This window comes from Furipterus horrens, unplaced genomic scaffold, assembly GCF_987537825.1.
Source record: "Furipterus horrens unplaced genomic scaffold, mFurHor1.1.pri manual_scaffold_1, whole genome shotgun sequence".
In the NCBI taxonomy this organism is placed as follows: Eukaryota; Metazoa; Chordata; class Mammalia; order Chiroptera; family Furipteridae; genus Furipterus; species Furipterus horrens.
The window spans coordinates 145,498,476-145,524,783 of record NW_028327171.1 but is presented as its reverse complement, the minus strand read 5'-3'; the positions used below and the strand labels follow the sequence as shown (position 1 = coordinate 145,524,783).

At 34.1% G+C, this 26,308-nt stretch overlaps 1 protein-coding gene and 1 non-coding gene across 3 annotated transcripts in view; both read right to left on the bottom strand.

The window, feature by feature from the left end:
* The window catches only part of MBD5 (methyl-CpG binding domain protein 5), a 398,748-nt gene that overhangs the window by 188,477 nt on the left and 183,963 nt on the right, over positions 1 to 26,308 (bottom strand). The gene's annotated exons all lie outside the window — the stretch shown is intronic.
* Positions 8,553 to 8,681, bottom strand: LOC150022009 (small nucleolar RNA SNORA33). The gene has a single exon (XR_016513724.1). It is a non-coding gene; the product is annotated as a small nucleolar RNA SNORA33 (small nucleolar RNA).

Genomic DNA, 26,308 nt, shown 5'->3' with positions numbered 1-26,308 from the left:
CTTAAACACAGTTCTAGCAAAGGTGCCATAATTAAATTTGATCAGCCTCTGGAGTAATTTGTGTTCTTGGGCTTATAAAAAAAGAGCATCCCACTTGAAATCACTGGAGCTTAATTAACCAACATGTGAGACACCAACAGAAGCAGACAGCACATCTGAGTTCAGGGAAAGAGAGAGTCAAAGAGAGCCCTGTTGTAACAACTGTCACTCATGGATGACCATGTGCATGGGCAAGTCTGAACACTGAGGAGTATTTTCAGAAACTTGACACAGTGGAGGAAATAAACTACATTAAAATAGTCTAAAGACAAATAAAATAGTCATTAGACAAATAAACAACAACAAGAAGTCCTGTGATCAGTATCTATAATTATTATAATATGCGATATAAAACATCCAATTTTACAAAAAAATTATAAGACATGAAGAAAGCAAAAATGGCCAAAAAAGGGAAAAGTGAACAAAAATTGCCTGTGAGAGTCCAGATGTAAGAAAAAAAAAGACTTTAGTGGAGCCATTATAAACACATTCAAAGAACTAAAGCAAAATATGACGGCAGTATTTCAACAGATGTAGGTTACTAAAGAGATAGGAATTATATATATAAAAAAACACCAAATGAAATTCTGGAGTTCAAAAGTATAATGATTGAAATAAAAAATTCATTAGAGCGATTCGACAGTACATTTAAACTGGTAGAAGAAAGAATCAATGCACTGAAAGATAGATCAACAGAGATTAAGCAATCTGAAGAACAGAGAAAAAAAGAGTTAAAAATTGAATAGGCTTTTGAGAAATGTGGGACACTACTAAACATACCAACATATGCATAACTGGGAGTACTAGATGGCCAGGAGAAAAAGGACCAGAAAAATTATTCAAAGAACCAATAGCTAGAAACTTCTTAAATTTGATAAAAAGCATAACTGACACATCTAAAAAGTTCAATAAACTCCAAATAGGATACACAGAAATCCACACTGAGACACCTTATAGTAAAATGTTTAAGACAGAGACAAAGACAAAGTTTGAAAGCAGTAAGAAAAAAAGAACTCATCACATATCAGAAAAACCCAATAATATCAGAAGCTGATTCTTAATAATGAAGGTCAGAATGCAGTGGGATTATATAATTAAAGTGCTAACAGAAATAAGAAAAAAACCCAAACACCTGCCAACCAAAAACTTATATCCAGTAAAACTAATTTTCAACAATGAAGGTGAAATAAATGTCCCAAAATAAACAAAAACCTGAAAGAAATAATTGGTAGTACACCTATATCACAATAACTACTAAAGAATGTTCTTCAAGCTGAAAGCCAGTGACCCCAGGTGGTGATCTGACTCCAAATAAAAACTTGAGCAGCAGTAAATGAAATTATGGAATTATAAGAAAGCATAAATGTGAATTTTTTTTCTCCTAGTTGATTTAAAAAGGAATTGCACAAAACAATACTGTCAGATTACATAATGTTGGGTTTCTAACATGGAAATGCAATATATTTGAAAATAATAGCACAAAGGAGGGCAGTGGGAGCAAATGTGTTTTGGAGAAGGAAATGACATCAGATTTTAACTCAAATCCACAAGAATAAAGAGAACTAGAAATGGTAAATAAGAAGGCTAAAATAACAAACACTATACCTATGTACTGCTTCCCTTTCTTCTCTTCTTTAAAAAACATAAAGTTATTCAAACTGATAATTGCATTAATGTATCATTAGGTTTGTAACATATAGAGATGTGGGTGCACAACAATAATAGCACAGAAAATGGAGAAAAGAAAATAGAGCTATATAGAAATATTCTTTTTAATTTCACTGGAAGTAACTTAGTATAAACGTGAAGTAGAATCTGATGAGTTAGATGTGTAAAGTAATTCCTAGAGCGATTGCTAATAACTAAAATGAAAATCATTACTTATTTCAACAAAGAAAAATAAGGAAACAAAAGAGATAGACAATAAAAACAAATAATGAAATGTCAGACATAAATCTAAATATCTTGGGAAAACATATTTGCCAGTGATACCTTGGACAAGGGTTTGATATTCAAAACATATAAAGAATGGTTCAACATCAGGAAGACAAACAATCCAATTAAAAAATGGGCAAAGGACTTGAAGAGACACTACTCCAAGCAGGACATACAGAGGGCCCACAGACAATGAAAGGAAACATCACTAGCCATCAGAGAGAAGCAAATAAAAACCACAATGAGATACCACTTCACACCAGTCAGAATAGACATCATCAAGAAATCAACAAACAACAAGTGCTGATGAGGATGTGGAGAAAAGGGAACCCTGGTGCACTGTTGGTGGGAATGCAGACTGGTGCAGCCACTGTGGAAAACAGTATGAGTTTTCTTCAAAAAATTAAAAATGGAACTGCCTTTTGATCCAGTGATTCCACTGCTGGAATTACATCTAAAGAATTCTGAAACATCAATTTAAAAGAATCTATGCATCCCTATGTACACAGCAGCGCTATTTACAATAGCCAAGTTCTGGAAACAGCCTAAGTGCCCATCAATAAATGGGAGAATCAAATAACTGTGGTACACTTACACAATGGAGTACTATGTAGAGAAAGAAAGAAGGAATTCCTACCCTTCACGACAGCATGGATGGAACTGGAGCATATTACGCTAAGTGAAATAAGCCAGGCAGTGAAAGACAAATACCACATGATCTCACCCATAAGTGGAACCTAATGAACAAAACAAACAAATGAGCAAAACAGAACAAGTGGCATAGAAATAAGAAACAAACTGACAGTGACCAGAGGGGAGGGGGAGAGGGATAACAAGGGAAAGAAGGGGAAGGGTCTAGTCAAGGAAAAAGTATAAAGGACCCATGGACAGAAATAACAGGGTGGGGATTGACTGTGGGAGAGGTGGGAGGTGGGTGGGGCAGGGGAAAGCAATGGGGGAAAAATTGGGAAAACTAATCGAACATTAATAAAATAAAAAAAGAAAAAAAATTAAAAAGTATTTCTTCTCTCTGCCACAAATCTAAATATACCAATAACATTAAACATGAATGAATTAAATCTAGCAAAAGGCAGAGGCTGTCAAACTGGATTTTAAAAAATATCCAATATATGCTAAAAATGAGTTTGTTATTTATTTATTTTTAATGTTTCAATATAGTTGACATTCCATATTACTTTATATTAGTTTCAGGTGTACAGCACACCGATTGGACATTTATATAACTCAGGAATACATCCCCCTGATAACCCTAGTATCCAACTGGCACCATGCATAGTTATTACATTATTATTGACTATATTTCCTATGTTGTACTTTATATCCCTGAGACTATTTTGTCATGCCAATCTGAACTTTTTTTTTTTTAGCATTTTTTATTGATTATGCTATTACAGTTGTCCCAGTTTTTTCTCTTTGGCCCCCTCTGTCCAGTACCTCCTTCCATCCAGCAATGCCCCCCTTAGTTCATACCCATGGGTCATGCATATAAGCTCTTTGGCTTCTCCATTCACTTTATTAATTTTAACTTTTCCCTGTCTATTTTGTATCTAACAGTTACGCCTCTTGATTCCTGCACCATTTTCCCCATTCTCCCTTTTCCCCCTCCCCACTGATAACCCTCCATATGATCTCCATATCTATAGTTCTGTTCCTGTTCTAGTTGTTTTTTTTTTTTTTTTAGATTCATTTGTTGATAGTTGTGAGTTTGTTGTCATTTTACCATTCATAGTTTTGATCTTCTTTTTCTTAAATGTGTCTCTTTAACATTTCATATATAAGGGCTTGGTGATGATGAACTCCTTTAGCTTTACCTTGTCTGGGAAGCACTTTATCTGTGCTTCCATTCTAAATGATAGCCTTGCTGGGTAGATTAATCTTGGTCATAGGACCTTTTCATCATGTTGAATATTTTGTGTCTTCTTGCCTGCAAAGTTTCTGTTGAGAAATCAGCTGACAGTCTTATGGAAGCTCCCTTGTAGGTAACTAGATGCTTTTGTCCTGCTACTTTTAAGATTCTCTTTGTCTTGAACCCTATGCATTTTAATTATAATGTGTCTTGTTGTAGGCCTTTTTGGGGTTCATCTTGTTTGGGAGTTTTCATTTTCTGGACTTGGACTTGTATATCTATTTCCTTCATCATATAATGAAAGTTTTCAATCATTATTTCTTCGAAGAGTTTTTTAATCTTTGCTTCCTCTTCTCCTTTTAGCATCCCTATGATGCAAATATTGGTATGTCTGATGTTGTACCAAAGGTCCCTTAAACTGTCCTAATTTTTTGGTTTCTTTTTTTCTTTGCTGTTATGATTGTATGTTTTCTGCTACTTTTTCTTCCAAATCACTGATTCAGTCCTCTGCTTCACCTAATCAGCTTTTAATTCCTTCCAATGTAGTCTTCATTTCAGATATTTTATTCTTCATTTCTGATGGGTTCTTTTCTTTGGTTTCTATCTCCTTTTTAATGTTTTCCATCACTTTGTTTAAGCTATTACTGAGGTCATCTATTTTTCCCATTTTCATTTAGCATCCCCATAAGCATGTTTTGAACTCTTTATCTGGTAGATTGCTTGCCTCCATTCTGTTTAGTTCTTTTTCTAGAGTTTTGTCCTGTTATTCCATTCTGATTGCTTCCTTGCATTTGTTTCTATGTATTAAATAGATCTGCTCTGTCTTCCAGTCTTGGCAGTGTCCTTATAGAGTAGGTGTCTTGTGGGACCCAGTGGTGCAGTCTGTCCCTGTGTAGTGTGTGCTCTCCTATTGTGGTTGAGCCTTGATTGATGTTGGCACATCAATGTTTGGGTGGACTCTTAGGCTGACTGGCTGTGAGGACTGGGCATGACTACAACAAACAAGCTGCTGTGCAGGGGCTGACCCCATAAGGTGGGTCAGCTTTAGTGGGGCTAAGGTGCTTGATGAGTCCATGCTTTGGGTGTGTTATTTGTGGTGCAAATTCAGTGGTGGTGGTCTTGTGTGGTCTCAAGGCAGCCTTCATGTGTGTTGATTCTGGGGCCACCTGGGACTGGTTATGATGTGAAGTGAGGATGGCTACCTCTAGTGCCAGGCTCAGAGCTGATTAGAAAGAGGCATGAACTATTGCTTTTTTGGGATTTGTGGACCTTGGAGAGATTTTGGGAGAGTCTGCAGCATGGGCCCAGATCAGCAGCTTGTATGTATTAGCCTTTGAAATAGGTTCAGGCTGGGTGACGGATTCTTAGGGAATTGCCAGGGTGGGGCAAGTACTCTATTAGCCTGCTTAGTGGAGACTCAGATTTGTTGCCCACTTTCACCTGCAGGCTGGATGAGGGGAGCAGTCAACGAAGGAACAATGGCACCTGCAGGTACTTTAGTGTGGAGAGTGCTACCCCTTCAGTCTTCACTCTGAAGCCACACAATTCAGTTCCCCCCTGCCACCCCAGTATGTCCCTGGTACTTTTTGAGCTGCTGCCCCTTTGCTGGAGCTTAGGGCAAGTATTTGGGAGTGAATCTGTGCTCAGGACCTTTTAGAGGGCACCTGGGTCTCTAGCAGCTCTCCATCTCACCCAAACTGAGTCCCTACTGATTTTCTCAGCTAGCTGTTGTACAGACTCCTCTTCTCAGCACTGGTGTTGTGGGCTCAGTAGCCTGGTGTGGGGCTGGGGCCCCTTGATCCTCAGTGGGAACCTCTGCAGCAGAGATATACCTTTTGATTCTGAAAGGCCACATGTGGGTGTGGGACCAGTCCATCCTGCATCTCCAAGCTCCTACCAGTCTCAATGTGGCTTCTTTTTTATAAATAATGTCACAAAATTCCCTTGGGATAATGCTTTTCCTACCCTTACTTAGAATAGAATTTTAGAAGCTGGGTGAAAGAATAACCAATATCTTTAGGCTTACAGTAGACATATATATCTTAATTGCTTTCCAAAAGTTGTACCAGTTTATATCCACAAGCAGTGTAAGAAAATACCTGTTTTTGCGTACTTCATCAATATGTCATTGTTCCCTCATGAGGGAAGAACTCATTGTAAGTTTAGTAATGGGAATAATGGTTAATATTTGCTATAAAGGCTTTGCCTAGTTTCATGATGGCAATGTACCAATTGTTAAATAGGAGTCAAGTTAAATATTCTTTTTGTTTGTCAATCAAACAAAATACATTTTTGATCACATCTCCTATTAACAAGGCACTATAGCAGGAAATGGAGAGTATGATGGATTATAAGAGGCTTATAGTTTGGCTGGAAAAGTATAAGCACCAAAGGAGTTCAATAACAATATGAGATTTAAATAAGTTTCTGAAAATAGCTGAAAAGTTTTTCAAAGTTGGAACAAGATTATTTTTCAAGGAAGCAACATGGAAAATGAAGCTTCTACATGTTCAAAAGAGAAAAAAATCACTTCAGGTTAGGATGAGATTTATTTCCAAATTACAGAACTTACTGTATATATAGGAAACTCAGAAGAATCTTTTCTTAACATTATTCAAAAGTCTTTGAACAATAAATGTGAGAGTTATATAATGGTCATATAAATATCACTTGACCATTAATATGATCATTAAACTAGTTTTTCTTTTTATTATTTCTACTTCAAAACTCACTCCTAAAAGGTTAGCTTGTGATAGATTGTACTAAGTACATCCCTGCAGTGAGTGGTTAATTGCACCTAGTCCTGTCGTCAGGGCTTTCTTTTCCTAGGGATGGATTTGTGGTTGGGGAATCTTTGTAATGCAATAATGAGTCAACTGGCACTACATTCTTTTGTTTAATATCTATTACATAGAAAAAAATATATTTGGCTATTAGAATACTAATCATGGTAAATAATACCACTATCAATACTGGCAACCCAGTTTAGTCAATGCTATGAGTGAATTTCCATCTCATTAGTTTAGAGAAATCAATTCACCTTTTTTCAAAGTCTGAAGTTTATACACATACAAATATATGAAATTTAATAAAATATTATAGTTGATGAGTTTGTGAGAGATGGGGAAGCTATCTATATTAAGCTCAAAAAGCTTCAGAATCTGCCACCCAGAAAGCCACAGTTCCATATCCAGAAGACCAAAGATAAAACAGGGAGTTCCCATTATCTAAATATTCCTCATCCAAGCAAAAGTTCTCACAGCATAAAATACTGATGAATGCATGCATCACTCACTAATGGTTCCCTACTCGTCAATGTATCTTCTTTCCGGGTCAACACTAAAGACCCCGTATTTACCTGTTGTGACAAGGTTTTGTTGGTTGGTCTCTTCTTAATCATTGGATGTTGTAAATGTATCTGTTCTTTTGGGAAACTATTTATGGCTATAAATAATACAATTCAAATAACTTCAAAGTCAATACCAGAAAAATGTAAAATTTCATGAAGTCAATGAAACTAGTAGTTGAATACTTCTCAAATCACAAAAAGAGCCAGTTAGACAAGTTGACAGTGAAACAGGGAAAACCTGTAAGGATTATGATTCCATAGGGGCACCAAAGGAGAGTAATTTAAATATCAACTAATTGCAGAAACCTCTGGAAAAATTGAAAATATTCTCTAAATATATATTTAAAGATTTTTCATTTATTTTTAGAGAGAGGGGAAGGGAGGGAGAAAGAGAGAGAAATGAACATCGATGTAAGAGAGAAACATTAACTTGTTGCCTCTTGCACTCTACCTGACTGGAGAAGGAACCTGCAACCGAGGCATGTGCCCTGACCAGAATTCAAACTGGCAGCCTTTTACTTTGTAGAGCGATGTCAAACCAACTGAGCCACACCAGTCAGGGCTCTCTGAATATCTATCTATATCTATATCTATATCTATATCTATATCTATATCTATCTCTATATGTATATCTAACTTTGTTGCCAAAAAATGCACCTTTTTAAAAGCATACTAGAAAGTTAAACATTAAGGGTAACATTCATATTGTGTTGTCAATTGTGTTAGAAATTACAAAAAATAAAAATAAAAATGGCATTCATTCTTTGTTTATTTTCATTATTCCCATGGTTAAAATTATAACCTGTATTTAAATAGCTTTTAGTTTAATACTTTTCATGATAAAGTCCTATTAAAACTTCCCTTTCCACTCCCATGTCCCTACTATCTACCATAAATCTGCAGTTCCTATTTCATTTAGACTCCTTGACCTGGTGCCAATTATTCTCAGATAACAGCAATAACAACATTGAAAAAGTGATAGAAGTTTTTTTATTCTGAAAATGAGTAGAGCCAGATTCATTGAATTCTTTTTCAACACAGATATAAACCTTAATTAAATGTGCTCATAAACAAAGCATTCCGTAGTTCTGAATCAGTGTTAACAAGGAAAGCAATGTCCATCATCTTCAATATTTGTTTACACCATGAGAGATTTTAATGCAGAAAGTGTATGGTGTTGGATAAACAAGTGATTAACACATATCTAATTAAAAAGTGGTCTACAAAGTTTGGAAGATTAAAATCAATGAGAAGTTATATGGTTAGTCATTTTGTTAGCTCAGGGATTGAAATGCAGAGGAAATATGATCATGATCCTGATTAACTTTGATGTAACATTTCTCAGCAACTAAAGGAATTTATTTTTACAGCCATTTTTAGGGACTTTAATGACTTCAATGTCTTAAAGGTTCATAATATGTCTTTACATTGCCAGCATTCTCTAAATTTCTGCAGATACACATTCAGGTAAGCAAACTAATTGGCTGGCTTTGCAACTGAAAAATTTTTAAAGATATGTATTAGAAATCAAATGACATAAATATGGAATAATAATCTATCACATAAAGAAAACAAGAATCATTGGGAAAATGATAAAAATCAATAATTGTTTTCCAAGACAGTAAGAAAACATGTTCATTTATTAAAAGGAGAAATAAAAAACTCTGTTAACTAGTTCAACCATTAAATTAAATGTCAGATTTCATGTTTTTAAGAACAAATACTTTAATCATAAAAACTGCAAACTTTTTACTGAAATATTATTGCTAAATACTATGTGGAAACCTGAAAATACTGGTAATAAAACAAGTGTTTGTGCCCTGGCCAAGTGGCTTGGCTGATTGGAGCATCATCCCATACCCCAAAAGGTTGTGGATTCTATCTCTGGTTGGGGTGTGGGTGGGAGGTAACCGATCAATGCTTCTCTCTCAGATTGATGTTTCTCTCTCTCTCTCTCTCTCTCATCAATAAACATATCCTTGGATGAGGATTAAAAAAATGTTTTATAAAACAAGTGTTTGCTGATGTATAAAGACTTTTATTAAAACTTGAATGAAGTTATATAGTATTCTGAAGCATAAGTAAAAAAAAACAATGAGTGAAAAGGCTAGTATAAGAATGCAGTAAATTACAGCGCACCCCCCATTAATAGGATACTGCGGGCATTTGTGGCCAGATATTCTGATTATTCAAGTGAAGCCAGAAATTTGGATTTTAATGTAAAATTTCCCAATTTTGAAAGATTACATGACACATATGATACAAGCCTGCTGATTGAATCTGGCTGGCAGGTCAGTGGTTGCCAAACCTAGTATAAAGCAATGCTATTTTGGTTATGTATGGGTGACTTATATTTACAGTAAAGAAAGAAAATGTTTCAAACACTTTAGTCCAATTTTCTTATGCCAATCCTATTAACACCATCCTTTCATTTAGTAAGTTTACAAATGAAAATACAAAATTGTAAGATCTTAACCATGCTTTCATTTCTAAAAATTTTTACATGGGTTGAAGGCAGAAGAGAAGAGAAAAGTTATATCTGAACTTATGAACATTTAGTGAAGAACAGTTAACATCACAGAGGTATATAACTGCAATATAGACTACATTTTCTGCTTTCCTTCAGTTATTTCTTAGTTATTCAAAATGACAGAATGCTTTATACTGAGCTGTCATTTGATTTAGGAGCAGATAGGAAAAATAGCTGCTTTAAAGTGTGATTAAAATATGAGGCCTGTTTAATATTTATTTTTCTTTTTAAGCTTCAGATTTTAGGCTTAAGTGACTTTAATCAAGAGAATAAGGACTAGACAGCTAGGGCAGCACTAGTCCACTGCTTGTGTCTCTGCATGGGGGAATGCTATAACAACAAACAAACAATCACGACAAACAAATAACCAACTCTATCTTTTGCCAAGGCGATGAGAAAAAATCACTCATATTCTGTTGTGAGGAGTTCAGTGAAGATGTACAATCTTTATGGAGAGTAAATAGCCAAAATTTATTAAAATTAAAAATGCGTTTGCTATTTGGTATCCAGATTATGGTGGTGGGTACAAAAATCTATGCATGTGTTAAAATTTATAGAAGAGTACATTAAGAAAAAGAAAAAGTGTGCTTTACTGAATGATAATTAAAAAATAAAAGCAAGTGAGCCTGGCATGTGGGAATCAGGGTCGTGGTCATTATCAGGTTAATAATTACAGCACCTTACGGATGAGCAGTGCTGATAATTCCCATTTCTCATTTGACTTGGTCATTACCCAGTTGAGACAGACACTAGTCTCCCATTCTTGCAGAGGCACACACCAGCGCTCCACAAGTGCAGAACTGACTTCCTCAAAGCCATATGACACAGGAGTGATGAAGCCTAGATCAAATCTAGGACTGTCTGCACAATTCCACCAATGGGCTCTAGCTCCATGCCCCCACTCTGTTGTTTTGAGGTGGTTAAAATAGTAAAGAATTGATTTTAAAAATGCATTTTCTCTTTGACCCAGTAATCCTACTTTAAACATATATCCTATAGACATCCTCACATGTACTAAATGTCAATATTCAAAGTTCTTCACTATAGCAGTTTTTGTATCAGGAAAAGTGATAACAAATCAAGTGTTCCTCTTTCAAGGCTGATTAAATAAACTATGGCCCATACTTTCCATGAAATAACACACATCTTTAAACAGAAATAAAGAAGCTCTCTATGTATTGACATTAAAGCAAAACCAAAGGGAAACTCCAAGAGAAACTAGTCAATAAAATAAGCAAAGTATACATATATATACATATATGTATATGTGTGTGTGTGTGTGTATATATATATATATATATATATATATATATATATATATATAGGCTATTATTTGGGTACAAAAGGCATGTGCTCTGACTGGAAATCTAACCAGAGATCCTTTGGTTTGCAGGCCAGTGCTCAATCCACTGAGCCACCCAGGCAGGGCAAACTTTGCCAAAACTTATATTTTTTAAAGCATATTATCACAGCTTCTCCCCTGACTGGTTTGGCTCAGTGGATTGAGCGTCGGCCTGCGAGCTAAGTGTCGCTGGTTCGATCTTCCAGTCAGGGCACATCAGAGAAGGAAAACTCTGACTCCAAAAAACCTCCGCTGCCTTGCGGCATACCTCTTCAGGGGAAAGGCTAAGGGAGTAAACCCCGACAGAAAATCCGGAGCCGGAATCCCTAAGGCGGTTTGACGTTGTAGTCAACACCGGCAACTCCTGCGGCGCACCTGAAGCCAAGCTGTATTGACTCCGTCTTTCCCTTGGACCCTTCAGCTGCGAAGAGAGGGGGGGTCTGCTGCATGGGCAACAGCAGACCCTCCATATCACCCTGCCCATGCTCTGTAGCTTCAGCTTCACTGGAGAGGACACTCCAGTGTCATCGCAAGATGTCGATTCAACACGGGAGGAGACAGATACTGTGTCACTCCCGAGTTGGACTGCACAGCCATTCTCGGCGGTGCAGATAGACTCTTAAGAAGCTACACCATCGTCTCTCGAGACGGACGGCTGCCGACGATATATATATATATATATATATATATATATATATATACACACACACACACATATCTTTGACTAGAGGCGAGTAGTGGCGGGAGCACACGGGGGCATGGGTAGAAACAAGATACTCAGTGTACCTTTTTAATATTGTTTGAGTTTTAAACCCTATGTGGAAAGTTAAGAAGATAGTTAAGAAGCAAAGGTGTTAAAAGGCAGCTGAGTAAAGCTATAAGCTTATATCCTAACCTTTTAGTTGGCTTTCAGAAGCAATTTTATTTTTTAATAGCTTATTTTTTATTGTATTTTTTCCATTAGCATTTATTGCCCTTATACACTCTTCCACCTCCAAACCCCTTCCCCACCCCCTCAGCAATCCCCACACTGTTGTCCTGTCCATGAGTCATTTTTCTTTTTCACTTGATCCCTCTGCCCTCCAACACCCTGCCTCCAGAGCTGTCAGCCTGCTCTCCATCTATGAGTCTGTCTTTATTTTGCTTATTAGTTCAGTTTATTCATTAGATTCCATGTATGAGTGAAACCATATGGTATTTGTCTTTCACTAACTGGCTTATTTCACTTAGTATGATGTTCTCCTGGTCCATCCATGCTGTTGCAAAGAGTAAATTTTTCTTATTTTTACGGCAGAGTAGTATTCCATGGTATAAATGTAGAACTACATTTAGTATAGTTGTTTTATCCACTCATCTACTGATGGACACTTGGGCTGCTTCCAAATCTTGGCTATTCTAAATAATGCTGCAATAAACATAGGAGTGCTTATACTTTTCTGAATTAACATTTTGGCTTTCTTCAGATAAATTCCCAGAAGTGGAATTTCTGGGTTATAGGGCAGTGCCATTTTTAGTTTTTTAAGGAAACTCAATACTGTTTTCCACAGTGGCTGCACCAGTTTGCATTCCCATCAACAGTGCACTAGGATTCCCCTTTCTCCACATCTTCTTCAGCACTTGTTGTTTGTTGATTTATTGATGACAGCCATTCTGACAGGTGTGGGGTGATATCTCATTGTCATTTTAATTTGCATTTCTCTGATGATAAATGATGTTGAGCATCTTTTCATATGCCTACTGGCCGTCTGTGTGTCCTCTTTGGAGACATGTCTATTCATGTTCTCTGCCCATTTTTTAATTGCATTGCATTTTTTTGGTGTTGAGTTTTGTAAGTTGTTTATAATTTTGAATGTTAACTCTTTATCAGATATATTGGCAAATATGTTCTCCCATTCAGTAGGTAGTCTTTTTATTTTGTTGATGATTTCCTTTGCTGTGCAAGAACTTTTTAGTTTGATGCAAGGTTGGTACAACATTCACAAATCAATAGATGTGATATACCACATAAACAAAATGAAGGCTAGAAACTACATGAGCGCATCAATCAATAGATGCAGAAAAAGCATTTGATAAAATCCAGCACCCATTTATGATCAAAACTCCCAGCAAAGTGGGAATAGAGGAAACATACCTAAACATAATAAAAGCCATATATGACAAACCCACTGACAGCATCGTACTCAATGGGCAAAAGCTACAAGCACTCCCGTTAAGATTGGGAACAAGACAGGGATGTTCACTTTCACCATAGTACTGGAAGTCCTAGCCATAGCAATCAGACAGAAGAAGAATAAAAAATATCCAAAGTGGGAAGGAAGAAGTAAAACTGTCATTATTTGCAGATGATATGGTACTATATATAGAGAACCCCAAAGATTCCACCAAAATAGTACTAGAACTGATAAATGAATTCAGTAAAGTAGCAGGATACGAAGCAATTTTACTTTAAATGTGTTCTGCTGTAGCAAGAACAAAGTAGAACTTATGTTCCACTTACAGTAGTTTCTGCAACATTGGAAGGAGGAAGGAAAAAACAGTATTGGAGACTTAGGTGAGAACATTTCTTGTGACTCAAAATAGAGGCATCAACTAAGGATAAACAACTTGGTTCTTAGATTTGTTCAGCATAGTCCACTAAACAGATGTAATAATTTAACTTGATTAGGAAGAAGTCAGCTCAACTGACTTCAGAGCTAACATTCGGATTCCTTACTTCTTCAGAATGCTAAGAACTAAATATTGTATGCTGTGTTTGAAAAAGCAAAGGAGTCTAAAGCTTTGGTCTCAGCAGTTAAACTGTCTTATACAAATACTAGATAATGTATGTTTTACCTCACTGCCATCACCTAAGGATCATTCTACATAGAATCCTCACTGAGAGTTTCTCCTTATCAGAAAACGTGCAGGAGGTCTGCAAGTGAGACAAACTCTCCAGGCACAGCTTCCATGTATGCTCCCTAAAGCCTGTAATGAAGACAAGCAATCACAGCTTTCTGTAGAGCTATTTTGTAGAGTTTATAGATTGCATTCTCATACCTTATTTAATTTAATCTTGATAAACATCTGGTATGTGGGCATTATTATCTCTGTTTTATAAATTAAGAGACTGAGATTCAGAGGTGAGGCAATTGGATAAAAATCCCACCTCCAGAGACTGGCAGCGGTCACACCTGCATCCACATCTTTTGATTCTCAGATCAAATGATTTTCTATTATTGCAACATTATATATAATTATCAATGCCTGTCATAAGTATCACACATGACTAGTGTAGAGATAACTAATTATAGTTATATCTGATGAGAAGATTAAGTTTTAAAGTTGCTCTGTAAGGAAAAAATATGTAGTAGTCAAAATTAACTTCAAAGATAATTTATATCACCCATCAAATGTAAAACACATAGTGCAGAGGATTTAACAACCCTGGTAATATTTAACTTCAAAGTCCAATGAATGTATCATACATACTAGGTATATATCTAAAATATAGTTTATGCTACATGTATTTCACAAAAGAAAATGAGTACAGGTGAATTTATACAATTAAATGGGCATATCATGCAACTCCACTGTATAACAGCTAATATTCCTTGAGGGCTTATTACAAGTCACATATTAGTCTAATGTTTTATATATTTCCATATTTAATCCTTTACAGATGTCTATGAGGTAGATACAAACATACATACAGATGAGGAAACAAAAGGCTTAAAAAAGTTGAGTCACACAGAAAGTAAATATCAATGCCACAAGATAAATCCATTCAATTTGAGTCTAGAAGTCATACCCCTGAAATACGGATTGGTGTTCATATTCTTGTTTGATACCAGATCTGGGCATTAAACCAAGAAGCATAATGAATCTGGCAGATATATATATATATATATCTATATCTCTCTCTATATATATAGATATAGATATATATATACCAAAGATGATGGATTTGACAAAGATTCATATCCTAATTTCCAAATTCTTATGGGAAAACTATATTGCTAGGACTTTTAGGTCAGAGAGCATGAAAAGTACACATTTTAGAGTCTTCTCTATTTCAGATGTTTAGTAATTATAGATAAAGTATAAAGGGAAAAATTAAAAAATATACCGGTACTAAAAAAAAAAAAATGCCCATGTAATAGAACACCAAGTAGTAAGCAAACTGATAGACTTGTTTGATTTCAGGTTTGGTAGTATTCAGAGGCAGCAGGGGTTGATACTGAATGGTAGTGGGGATTAAAAAGAACCACCTGGCAAAAGACTTCAGCTAGTCTTAGTTGTGTGATTCCTTAAACTGTAAAGAAAGATTGAAAAAGCTCTTACAACTAAAGGTTATATAAACCCAGGTCAGAGGATGCAGACAGAGCCTGCTTCCTAAAACATAGGCCAAACCACCCACTGACTCTGTGATTAGCAAACCCAGAAGACAGTAATAGAGAAAAAAGGTTTCCCTTCAAGATGACTCTGCAAACTAATTTCCAAAGCACATGAGGAAAGTTAAAGCCAAGAAAGGTAGGAAAAAAATATCAACAATTAGAAAGTAATGTAAATTTAAGAAAGAAAAAACAAATATCAGGAACAAATATATACATAGAGCAGTAAGAAAACATCTTAAAAATAAGAGTTTATGAGTGGCAAAATAAACAAAGAAATAAATAACATCTATAAAAAGAACTAGAAAAATGAAACAAAATCAAAAGAAAAGGTGAGAATAGATGTATATAAAAGACACAACAAAAATTCTTGGAATTGAAGCTATATTAATTGAAAAAGAAAAATTTAAATATATTTAAATATATTAATTGAAAAAACCCAAATGACTCAGTGGTATAAAAGTAAAGAAGAATAAAAAATATATTCCAGGCAAGTACTAGCCAAAAGAAAGACTATAAAATATTTGAACAATACAATTAATAAGTTTTTCCAACAGCTATATATAGAACCCTGCACCCAAAAAAAAAAAAAAAAAAAAAAAAAGAGAATTCCTTTCAGGCACACATTAGACCATTCATGAAAAATGATGATATACTAAACCTCAAAAACTGTCAAAGATTCAGAATCATATAGACCAGACCTCTTATTTATAACAGATTATTGATTCATGTAACAATACAGATGAATCTCAAATGCAATGTGTTAAGTGAAAGAAAACAAAATCAAAAGGCTACATAAAATATGATTATACCTATATGATGTTCTGCGAAAGCACAGAAAACAAACCCTTGGTTGTCAGGGACTGGAGATGAGGAACAAGGTTGACTACAAAGAGGTACAAATAATTTTTTGTGGGCAATGGACATTCTACATCTTGACCATGATGGTGGTTAAGTAACATGTACATTTGCCAAAGTTGTACATTAAACTGTACATAAAAAGGTGGTTTTAGTTTATGCAAATTCTATAATCAACCTGATTTCAAAAGCCCTATTCAATTACTTAAAAGAGTAATAAAGGCATTGCCAAAAATTCTTTTATTAAATTTTTTAAATTTCCTTTTTTTAATTGTTTTATTATAGTTGTCTCAATTTTTCCCCATTGCTCTTCACTGCCTCCCCGCTCCCACAGTCAATCCTTTCCCTTTATAAATTATAAAACAGATTAAAAATCAATTGCTCATTTCAATTAAGAAACAGTAAAAGCAATAAGGAAGAAGAGAAATGCTAAGGATAATAACGTAAACCAATTTCTAGCAAGACTGATGAAGTAAACAAAGACATTTGAATGTAAAGGAGGCATATTTACAAATACAATAGATACAAAAATAACAATATTAAAAACAACTTTAGGACAGAATCGATAGCTTGAATAAACTGAACAGTTTATACATATCTATGCCTTTTTTTGGTAGAATTCAAGTAAAGAAATGAGTTTTACAAAATGATTCATAGTGTCATACTATAGTCGAATTTTAATGATCTGTGTTAGCCCTCAAATCTCACTAGAAATGTTTTTCCTATTATTAAAATTTATCCATCTTTTCAGTCCCAAGGCTTTGAACTTTCTCTAAGTTCTTACCATTTCTCCTAACTGCTCTCTATTGCCTTAATATATGATTATTGTCCATTCATTCAGATCTTATACTTACTTTGTATTCTCAACTGGGGTTAACATAATGCTCTATAAATATTGGGAATGACAACTGGAAGTTGTTCCTTAAGAGTGGTGTTTAAGAACGGAAGACACAATTGTTTTCTGAATTATAGAGCCAAGAGTACCTCATGTGTATATTAAAAATAGAGAAAAGACAAACTTTCCCTTTCCTTTTCATTTGTTTTCATTTTTTTTAAAAGACTAATGTGATGTTTATCAAAAATTTTGAACTCCTGATAATGGATACATGTAGAACTGCTTTTTATGGTGAGAAAACAAAGAAAAATCATTACATATATGAAAAGAAGAGGTTCATTGTCAGGAGTCATATAAAATATTTCCTTATAAAACAGATTTATGTCAAGAAAGAGTACAACAATTCAAAAAATATCTTACATAGTAGCTAAAAGTCATGTGTAATTCTTGATTGGAATATAGACTGGAGGTAAAAATTGCTATAAGAATTGAAATAATTGGTAAAGTTTGAATATAGAGTGCATATTAGATGATAGCATTATATCAATGTGACATTTTCTGAATTCAATAACTGTTTTTTTCTTCCTTTTTACTTTTTTTTCTTTTTCTTCTATTTCTCCTTCATTTTTTCCCCAATAACGGTTTTAAATCATGTCAAAGAATGCCCTGTTCTTAGGAAATACCTACTGAAGTATTTAGGTAAAAATCTTAAGGTCTGCAACTTACTTTCAAATGGTTTAGCCAAATGATGAAAAGTAATGCATATATATGAGAGAAATAAATCAAATATGGCAAATGTTAAAAATTGATCAATCTAGGTGAAAGGTATAATAGTATTAAACTATTGTTGAAAAATTTCTGTAGCTTGAAATTTTTCAAAATAAATAATTAAGAGACGTCAAAGCATATAAATATATGAATATCCTAGACACATTACAAAATAAACATTATTTTTAATAAAAACATTACAAAATCTTTCAACTATGAAAATATGAAATAAAAAGTATTGCTTTTAAATGAAAAATCTGATTACCAAATTTATAAAAAGTAATAAATGCTGCAAGCATCAAACAGGTGCTTTTAAGAAGGCCATTTTGAGAAATTATCCTAGAACTCAAACTAAAAGGAAGAAGAAATACAGGACAAAGACCAAGTGATTCAGGGAATGTGAGTCAATTTGGGTAGGCCATGGCACACAGCTGTTTGAGTAGGTGAGACGATAGTAAATGGAAGGGAAACAACAGTCAAAGAAATAATACTGGAAATTTTTCTGATATAAAGGAAAATATCAATTTTCAGACTGAAACGATTTACTCAAACTTAGGCAAAAACAGACTTACACTTAGAATACCCTCGCAACACTTATGAACTTAACGAAATTGAAATAAAAGGAAAAACAAATCCCTATATATGTCTCAGCAGAAAAAAATGCCATCTAAAATGAAAATAATCAGGTTGACATCAGACTTCTTTCACACAACCATATATAATAAAAAACAATGGAACATACTCAATTAATTTTTAAAAGTAAAGAATTTTTACTGAGAATTGTAATACTAGCCTAGTTCCAAAATTCATTTCCAAAGACAGTAAAGGATTTCATAGTTATGAAAGGACCTAGAAACCACTGTGGAAAAAAATGACTTTGTGAAACGCAAATATTTTAACTATGAGGAAGCATGAGCAATAAAGCCATTAAAACTTTGGGTTATATGCCTAAGTGAACATGGTTCTAAGACAATGCACATATTAAATAATCATTTAACCAAATTAAGCAATGTAGAAAGGAGGGAAAGTGAAATCAAGTTATATCTTTCATTGTACACAGGGAAAACTATTACATAGTTTGAATATTCATGACACTGAAAGAAGAATGAAGCACTTAAACAGTAAAAACACAATGTATAACTTCCAAATGGAACTAAAACAAAGGAGGGTCAGGAAAAACTTGGCAGGTATTGGATATCTAAATATGGGGGGGCGGGAGGGAGAAAAGGAAAGAGCAAAGGAAGTATTGAAAAAAAAGTTCAGTTTTGATAAGAACATATGATAAAAGTGACCCTCCCATATCTATAAGGAACAAAGGCAAATTTAAGCATTCTCACTTTTCAGAGCACATATGAGTTAAGGCAAATGTTTTCTAAAAGGAAGTATAAAATGTAGAGAGCATAAAATAAGAACAGATTTCTTTTCACAATAACAGTGAGATCATTCAGTTCTTTCTCTAGAAAAATAAAACCTGTGGGCTTTTCAAAAAATACAAAACAAAACAAAATTCAATTCTTTGTTGCTTTCTATGCTATAAGAAAGCAATTCTATGCTTTAAGACACTCATTTTAAACATTTCTAAGCAAAGGCTAAAGTTAAAGGAATAGGTAAAGATATATTAGGCAAATACAAAAAAGGCCAAAGTGGCAACATTAAAGCATACTTGTAGAAATCAAAGCAAAATGTATCATACAGGCAAAATCAATTATTTTAAACTGATTTAAAAGTATAGATTTACAATAGGGTATATATTTTATGAAACTTTATGCTAAAAAGAGCATTGAAATATGAAACAAAGCTATTTGAAATTCAAGCAGGACATGAAAAGATGGAAATAATTGTTGGTTTTGGGAAAAAAACCTTCTCTCACACAGTCATTTACAAATCAAGCATCCAGAAATAAATTAAAAAATTAAAAGATTAATCTCATAATGAATGTTTATATATTTCTATATAACAGAGAACTTAATTTTCTTCAAATGTCCATGTAATGTTTACCAAACTGATTACATTCCATACTACCAAGAAAACTTCATTGAACTTCTAAAATTAAAAATTTATAGGCAAGCCACTAATCACAGGGCAATAAAACTATAAACTATAAAGTAAAGGTAAAAATAATAAATAATACTATATTTCCTCTCCAAAGAAGAAGTAAAAATATAAATTACAGATTCCATATTTAAAAAATAACAATAAAGGCAGCCAAAAGCTCTTAAGATGAGTTTCTGTTATGAGATGAGAGGTTGAACTAATAATCTTATCTCCTCTCTCTTGAGATCTCATTAAAATATGATTAAAGAGATACTTTTTTTTAAAGTGAAAAACATAAAATGAGGAAAAGGGATGAAGAGTCAGCTGTCAGTGGAAAAGGAAGTTTAACAACTTTGGAAAGAAGGGAAGTAGAAGGAGTGGTAAGTGACAAAGCAGAGCAAAAGCAGGGGAAGCCTGGAAAAGCAGGAAACACAAACTATAACAAACTTTAGTAGAAAGACAAAGAGGTAGGGCTGAAAAGAGGAAATAACTGAAAGTCAGAAGACCAAGTTGTGAATTCCCCAAATACTTGGGATAGTTTTCCTCCACCCTTAACGCAAGTAAAAAAATTGAGGGTTTTTTCTCCAAAGAAATTGAACACACATCTGGTATGAACCAGGATGGCTAGAATGAGAGGCAGTGTTCCCCATCAGAGACACCAGCATTTTACATTTAGTAGAAAACTTAGAGCTAAAATCCATTTATTAAAAATAAGTAGTTTGAAATACATAAACCAAGTATTAAATTCAAGGAGCTAGAAAAGAACAATTACATAAACTTAAGGAGGGGAGAAAAAAACTAACAGAAATAAATTAAATAAAACACCAAAAGACAGACTTGGAATATCACTGCAAAAGCTAGCTCTTTTTAAAAATCAGGAAAACTGACAGTTCTGGTGCTATTTCAGTATTTTGAATGATCTTAAAGAAAAAAGAAAAGCCTTTAAATTCATTTTATAAAACTAGTATTTTGCTAAAAAATGTGACGATGATAAGTCAAAAATAAAAACTGAACACTAATCTCACTTATTTTTTCATTAGGTAAATATTTACTGACTTGTCTATTCTATGCCAGGCATTGTAGGTAAAAAAGGTAAATAGAAAGACAAATTCCTACCCCAACTCCATGCAGATAGGCTTTAAAAAATAAGCAAATCAAATACACGGCTAAGTAGAGTTCATATGAGGAACATTAGGTAACTGTGTTGGGAAATTTAATAAAAGATATTATTAATTTTTTTTTTAATTTTAGAGAGAAGAGAGGAAGGCAGGGAGGGAGGGGAGAGAGGGAGACAGGGAGAGCAAGAGAGCGAGAGATCTGTTATTCCATTTATTTATGTATTCATTGGTTGTTTCATATATGTGCCGTACCCGGGGATTGAACCTGTCATCTTTGCACAGTGGGATGACCCTCTAACCAACTGAGCTACCTGGCCAGGGCTAAAATATATTTTTTAATAGGTCAAAAATAAAAACCATATGATTATCACCCTAAATGACTAAAGTGTTTGATAAAGTTCAATTACTACTTCTATTTAAAGTAAATAAATGATAAACTTTACAGGGTACACTTGTTTAACATTATTCTGTAAGAATTCACTAATGTAACAAGATAAAAATTAAATGAGATACAAATACTAGAAAGGACTTCGAATTCTCATTATTTGCTAATGATTAAATTAAATTATCTACAGAAAAAACCCAGTGTACCAACTAAACTAGTAAGATAGCTCATGAAGATGGCCTGTTAAAACAATTGTACTATAAAAATAAGAACAAAAAGTTTCATTTAAATACTGTATAAGCAAAATAGAAAATATAATAGAAAAAGAGTTCATAACAGCACAAAAAGCATATATACTTGTTAATGTTAATAATCTCACAGAAGCTGTACTACTAAAATCAGTATAAATAGGATGGGCTCTTCGAGACAATAGGTTATTTCCTGAGAAAAATAAAATTATATCTCTACCTCAAAACATATGTAAGACAAATCCCACATAGATCAAAGACCTACACATGAAGAGCACACTTAAATATAAAATTAAAATAATTAAAGAACATATATTGTTTATCAATAATACATAATGAGTAAAATATAAAAACATTCATGTATATGAACATATTAATTTCAGCATAGTGATTACCTTTGGAGAGGAAGGGTTGGAGAAGAGATGAAGAGGGCTTTAGTTTTGTTAGTAATTGATGTACAGTAGTCCCTGAATAAGTATCTTTTCAGTACATTCATTCCTTTTACAATTAAAAAACCCTCACATCCAAAACATACAAAAGATAGGAAAGTATTATATTTATAGACTAATATAAATGAGAATTTGTATTTTTATTGAATTTAGTCAAACCAACATATATCTATTTGTTAATGTATTTTTAAATGTCTCTCAGAAAAGTTCTACAATTTTCTTCAAATCAATGGTATGTGAAATTTCTTTTAGGTTATCCTTGGCATAATTTTTATTATTGACATCTTTATCCTTTCCTTTTAAAATTGGTTATTAGTATGTAAGGGATTTATTAATTTTTTTCAGTTTATTTTTATCCAGAAAACTTACTGATATCTATTTCAAATTTTATATAAGAAATAGTAATATCTGCAAATAATGACATTCTGTGTCTTGCTACCCAATCTGTATATTTCTCTTTTTTTTCTTTTCTTACTGCATAGAGTAATACTTCTTAGTATGTTGAAACTGGAGTGATAATAGGTAATCTTTTTTTCAGACTTTTAAATGGCATGCTTGCTGTTTTTAAAATTTGTTTAATGTTATCAAATCAAGAAATTGTCCTTCTATTCCTAGTTTCCTCTTAAAGTTATTGAATTTTATTGAATGTTTTTACTTACATATGGAGTTAATTATATAATTTTTCTCCCTTAATTTATTCAATGTAATAGGTTACAGTGATATTTAAAACAACATTGAACATTCTTAAATTCCTCATATAAAGCCTTTATGGTCAAGAGATATCCTCATTTACATGAATATTACTAACTTCAATTTGCCAATATTTTATTTTGAGTTTTACATTACTGTTGCCATATGAGACTGGTATATAATTTTTCTTTCTCATATTGTATTTGCTTGATTTTTTATATTAAAATCAAATGAGAGAAGCTTTCCCACTTTTCCTGAAACACTTCTATCCTCCTCCACCATAGTCCAAGCTACCACTTGAATTATCCTTTAATCCTTCCCTTTTTTCAAACTTATTTTAGTATTTATTTTTTTCTCTTCCCCGACCCCATTTTTCTTCCATTCATCCTATCATCTCACACATGCTCCAGAATGTAAGATCCACAAGAGCAAGGAGTTTGCCTCTCTCCATAAATTAGGCCTGTGTGGGGCCTATAGCAGGGGCTCCAAAATATCTGTTGAATAAATAAAATAAATTAAATCTTACTTTTTATCTATCAGATTAGCAAAGACAAAAACCTTGAAATGCCCATATTGGCAGTTTGGGAAGAAATGAACACACATTTATATGATTATATTAATATAATTTTCTGAAGAATAATTTGAATGTAATGACCAAAAGCCTCTCAAATGTAATGAATTTTGATCAATCAAGTGTATTTCTAGGAATTTTTCTGAAGTAATAATGTAAAAAACAATATAAAAACTGTGAACAGCCTGTTTAATGATACGTGATTTTTGAGTAAATTATGATATATCCATATAGTAGAACAGTACGTACTTCTAAAATTGTCACAGAAAGGTGTTTAGGATTGTGTGTAAAGTTTAAAAAGATAGTAATATAATATGCACTGTCATCATATTTTGGTTAAAAAGTTCACTTTTATACATTGAACAAAGTCTGAAACAATACCAGGTCTGTCCAGAAAAAGTCCAGCCAGCCATTGTTAATATAATGAGAATGGTTTGCGGACATCAGTGTAACCTGGCAGCCAAGGAGAGTAGACTGGAATGCACATGCATGAACAATGATGACATCACTGTACTAGTCAGTGGGGGTGGTAAATGCTGTTGAGTGAACATGTGTACTGTGTGGCCATTGCATTCAGAATGACTGAGCAAGTAGAGCAATGGATCTGCATTAAATTTTTGGTTAAGCTTGAACATTCCTCTGCGGACACTATCCTGATGACTCAGAAGGCTCTCAGGGATAATGCAATGAGTGCAGTGCAAATAAAAGTGTGGCACAAAAGTTTCAAAAATGGTTGACAACCTGTTGAAAGTGATCCATGTTCTGAAAGGCCTCAAACAAGCAGAACACCTGAGAATATTGGAAGTATATGGGCTGCAATCAACAAAGACTGGCGACTGACGTCAAGAACTGGAAGCTGATCTGGGGATTCCAAAAACTACTGTGTCTCAGATTTTGATGCAGGATCTTGGCATGAAACGTGTTGTGGCAAAATTTGTTCCGTGGCTTCTGCTACCAGAGCAGAAGGAATATCATGCTGCAGTTGCTAATGATTTGATTGAAACTGCTACCAATGACCCAAATTTCCTCAAGAAGATCATAATTGGAGATGAATTGTGGGTCTATGGCTATGATCCAGAAACGAAAGCCCAGTCATCCCAATGGAAGTCATCTGGTTCTCCACATTTGAAGGTGGTGCAGCAAAGTTGTAGCAAGACTAAGACCATGTTAACTGTGGTTTTTGATTGGGAAGGTGTTGTCCATCACAAGTATGCCCCTCCAGGGAAAACAATAAGGACTATTATCTCAATGTTCTTAGTCAGTTGAGAGATGCAATATGATGAAAAAGGGCCACAGCTATCAGTAACTGGTGATTGGCAGCTCTATCATGACCATGCACCCACTCATGCATCGCATCTGATGCAGAGATTTTTTAGCAAGAGATCAAATTACCCAGGTGATTCATCCCTCCTGCAGCCCAGATTTGGTACCCTGCGACTTCTGGTTTTTCTAAAAACTAAAATCACCATTGAAAGGGAAGAGATTTCAGATGAGATTCAGGCAAATATGACAAGAGCAACCGATGGCGATTCCAACAAAGGCTTTTGCAGAGTGTTTTGAACAGTGGAAGAGCCACTGCGAGAACTGTGTGAGGTCCTAAGGTGCTGACTTTAAAGAGGACAGAGGTGTCATTTGTCTTATGTACAATGTTCTTGTATATTCTTCAATAAATGTCTCTATTTTTCATATTACATGGCTGGGTGCTTTCTGGGCAGACCTCTCACATACACAAAAATATTGCTGTTGTCTATCATCATCAGGCACTAGATTAAAACAAAATGTTTTTTTTTTTATTATTTTTCTTTACTTATATTTTTCTAACATGAAAATTATGTCTTGAATAGTAAAACATAAATTTAAAAAGCATTCTAAAATTATGCTGTTACCAATTTGATAAAAAATCACTGTCAATGGAAAGTAATATCAAATATTCAAGTGTGTGTGTGTGTGTGTGTGTAAAGATACCTGTTGATGCCTGATCAGTATCTGAATACATTCTCATTTTGAGGAATCTCAAAAACAAATTGTGTCTGGGAAAGTCCCCTTCCTAGCTTCTTGGGTACTAATGAGCAGTCGTGTGACCTAGGTTCAGCCAAACTAATGCTCCCATCCAGGACTCTGAATTCTGTGAGGGTGATACACAGACATAGAAAACCCTTAGAGATTACTCATCAAATCTGTGGCCAAACTTAAACACACAAATGATGACATTCTGGGTCTTGCTATCCAATCTGTATATTTCTCTTCTTTTTTCTTTTCTTATTGCATAGGGTAGAACTTCTAGTATGTTGAAATTGGAGTGATGATAGGCAACCTTTTCTTTCTCCAATGATTGTCCCAGGGCAGCAGAGCCCAGCACATGATAATATTCAGTGGAAACTACAATCAGCAGCAGCTTCCAAATCAGAATTTTCTTTTCTTTTCTTTTTTTTAAATAATTTACTTATTTGTTTGTTTATTTATTTATTTTTAGAGAGAGGGGAAAGGAGAAAGAGAGCGAGCGAAACATCACTGTGTGGTTGCCTCTCACTTGTGCCCCCAGCTGGGGGACTGACGTGCAACCTAGTCACGTGCCCTGTTTTGGAATCGAACCAGTGACACTTGGCTCGCAAGCCGATGCAGAATTTTCTTACAGTAAGATACTGAGTAGGCATTGCCATTGTGGAGTTCTATTTCTTTCTTAAACCTGGTAATCCAGTGTCTGTCATAGAATATGTGAGCTCTACAATGTTTCCAAAAAAGTCCCTTTCTTCTTTAGACAGTTGGATTCTATTATTTAAAACTAAGAATTCTAATTGGTACAGTTATCAATTGGTATGACTTCCTAGCAATTAACACAAATAATGCTCTTGCATTTCAGGAATTGCTATTATTTTTCTAGGTAGTTTAAAGGTTTATTAGAAAGTGCATGGGATTTGAA